We start from the raw sequence: 3,831 nt of genomic DNA, 5'->3' as shown, positions 1-3,831 counted from the left end.
ATCTACGTACTTTCTAGGTTTTTTTTTGTTTTTGCTTTTGGAATGTCTGATTTAAAATTTAACTCCTGTGCAAAAACACTTTAGTCATTTTTTTATTTAGTTGTATCCCCCCTTTTTGTAGCAAATATTTTTATTTATAGAACACATTATATAAATTGTGTATCAATAAGTGAATTAGTAAATGTCATTGAAATACTCAGCACTTGTAACGTTTAAACATTATGTTTTACTATTATACTATCAAAATTTTACGTTCAGTTATGAAGTCCTAGTAGCTCAAATGGAAAGAGCGTAGCACGGATTTTATCACGCTGAGGGTCCAGGTTCGAATCCTGGCTAGGACGAATGCAGAAATCTGTTTTTTTTTTAAAACAAATGTTTGTAGCATTTAATGTGATAATGATAATTTATGCATTATAATTTAGAAACCTGGTCTTGAAATTATATTCTGAGCATTTACGTAATCAATTTTTCTGCCTAGGCTGTGATGGACTCACACTGATTCATGAAATGTCCGTGAAATGTTTTTAATATTCTTTTGAACTTATTTCTAATAAATGAAAATATTTTAATAAATATCAGAGCGAAAACAATTGAATCGAATTATCGATATTATGATCGTCAATATTATATATCTATACAAGATAAATTTTCACCAGTATTTAAGATTTTTGGTCTGTGGCAGCATTTATATAACGGACGTGCGGATGATTGTGAATCGCTCGACTTTGTTCCTTTCTTACAATAGTGACGCAATTCATGTTTATTTTTTGTGGCCATTGAGAAGTTTTAATTTCTTAAATAAGTAATAGGTATTTTGAATTCTCATATTTATTTATAAAAATGTTCGTTTTATTTCAGCATTGTATAGTTTTGCACAAATGACCTTGGACCAAAATGAGAGGAAAATCACTGTCTACCTGAGATTTAAAAAAAAATCATCCCCACCCCCTAAATGAAGCGTCTGCATACTGCTAAGCCCGGGTAACACCAAACACTTCAGCTAGTTGTGCAAAAGTATTATTTCTAAACTTATTTTTGAGGAGTCAGTATCACCCTACATTATACTGTAACTCACTTTCTGCAAGGCATCATCTCTGGAAATAAATCGTGTTAGTTTTTCACTCAAAACTATGTTTGTGAATAAAAAAAAAATCAAAGTGCTGAACATTACTTAATGAAATTTGGTGTCTCGTTTCGAAAAATTTTTTAACCTCAGTGTGGCATTTTCATGTAACATTATTTTAGTCATTTATATATATATATATATATATATATATATATATATATATCGTACAAAGCTTTTTTTTTCTTTGACATTATACCGGGACATGCAGCTTAAGTTAATATCTCTTTATTATTATATCGTAAAATAGCCTTGCACGCCATATCAGTGCCTTGCACGTAGAATCGAAGAGGCGTCGAATGGGAAAAGCCCACCGCACACGGTACAATATTTTCTACTAGTTTGCTTACTAGAATGCTTACTGGTTTCTGTACTGTGTAGGCTACAAACTGAAACACTAGGTGCGCTGCAAGTTTCTGCTGCACACGATTCTATCTGCCTTACTAGTTTTGTTAAGAGAATATTCTCATATTATCATCATAATAAAAATTTGTTGTGGAGAATATTCTCTCTTAACAAAACTAGTAAGGCAGCTAGAATCGTGTGCAGCAGAAACTTGTAGCGCACCTAGTGTTTCAGCTTGTAGCCTACATAGTACAGAAACCAGTAAGCATTCTAGTAAGCAAACTAGTATAAAATATTGTACCGTGTGCGGTGGGCTTTAATGTCGCCCTACGAGCTCTTGACCTCAAACAGTCGGACCCGCGAGGTAGGTATTCTGCGCTGTGCCGCGTCATTCGTCGTGTTTACACCACTGTTAACGTGCTGCGCGCTCTAACTGGCGGCCATCTTGCGATCAGACAAGCCGGTCAAGGCCACTTCCGCTCCCCCCCACCCGCCATCTTCTTTTTCCGCCTGACAGTCGACCACAATGCCCCACTTGTCCACTGCTGGCACAAAGTCGTCTGCAGTTCGAGACCAAGCGCCTTAAGACTGCTTGCTTTCGACAAAAAACATTGTCACCCACTTTGCACTAACAAATCATGGACGTACAGTTGACCGAAAATATGGAAATTAGTACAAATATTATACCTTCACATATCACATCTACTCTTAAGATCATACGAGTAGGCAGTCAAACTCCCCTTGACTGTGGACATAAACGCAAAATACGAGGTGTGTAAATTAAGTAACGAGAAACGTTTTTTCCTATTTTTTTAAAATTCGAATAGAGTTATAATTCAATAATGTCTCCCTCAAAATATCTTCCTTGGGAAGCCACGCAGGGCTGGAGACGGTTCTTCCAATCCTCACAGCGGATACTGGAATAGCCTGAAGCTGGTCGGTTACCGACGTTTGATTGTATTCGAGTGTTCTAAAATGGCGACCATTGGGGTGAATTTTCGATCTCGGGAAGAGGAAAAAGTCACAAGGACTCAAAAGTCGAGCGAATAAGGAGGCTGGGGAACTACAGAAATGTTTTTACTGGCCAAAAACTCGTTCACTGAAATTGCTGTGTGACAAGGTGCATTGTTGTGATGGAAAAAAACAACAACCCAGTTCTTGATATTTGGTCTCGCACGCATGACCCTTTTTCGAAGGTTTTCAAGAACCTCTCCGTAAAAGTGTTGAAAGACTGTTTGACTTTAAGGCACAAACTGTTTGTGGAAGATTCCCTGGCTATCGAAATAGCAAATCAGCATGCATTTTGATTTTCGACTTGCTCATTCTTGCTTTTTTTTTTTTTGGACTTGGAGAGGTTTAAGTATACCACTCCATGCTCTGGTATTTGGTTTCCGGGTCGACTCTTCACCTGTGATGACACGTTCCAGAAAATGGGGATGATTTTCAATCGACTTCAAAAAGTCTAAGAACATTTCCCTCCTGATGTCCCTTTTGGTCCTGCAAAAGTTTTTTTTTGAACCATTTATATGCAGATATTTTTCATCGCCAATTAATTAGTCAAAATCTGATGAACAGTGGTGTGTGGCAAATTAAACTCTTCCCTGATCATTCTGACCATCAACCGATGAACTGAACGCACAGGATCCCAGATACTGTCGACGTTTTCATCGGTTCTTGAAGATGAAGGTCTTCCGCTTCTTAAATCGACTATCTTCCCTCTGAAAATGCTTTAAATCAACGAAAAACCTGGTCCCTTGACAAAACACTCTCTGTTGCCATGCTGAAGTTTAGCAAAAGTTTCCGTTATTCTGTGCCCAACCTGATTGCACACCGTTGCTCGAAATTGATGTCACTCATTTTTTGAATGCACTAGAAAGAAACTCACGAAAAAAAAAATCGCTATGACAACAAAATGCCTCGAGCAACTTCAAACTCGTACTGAAAGCGTATCACACGTTCACCTTCCGCCCCTCCAAGTCTCGTGGCCCCAGTGTTGCCAGATCGAGTGCTACGTTGCCAGTCTCATTACTTAATTTACACACCTCTTTTGTTTTATTGCCGTGCAAAAGAACTGAATAAGACAAGTTTTCGTAAGAGTTATCGGAAACAGTAACGCACTGGTATTCGCCCACTTCGTTGACTGTTTTGAATCGTGTGTGAAGAATTTATAACTCATTCTCTCACTTATACTCTCTCTAACTCTCTCTAACTCACTCTCTCTATTTATCTCTAACTCACTCACTCTCTCGCTTTCTCTAACTCGCTCTCACCCTCTCTCACTCTAACTCTCTCCCTAGCTCTCCCTAAGTCTCTCTAACTCACTCACTCTCTAACTCTCCCTAAATCTCTCTCTAAGTCGC

Source organism: Bacillus rossius, chromosome 12, assembly GCF_032445375.1.
Source record: "Bacillus rossius redtenbacheri isolate Brsri chromosome 12, Brsri_v3, whole genome shotgun sequence".
In the NCBI taxonomy this organism is placed as follows: domain Eukaryota; kingdom Metazoa; phylum Arthropoda; class Insecta; order Phasmatodea; family Bacillidae; genus Bacillus; species Bacillus rossius.
Note: the sequence above shows the minus strand (reverse complement) of the source record.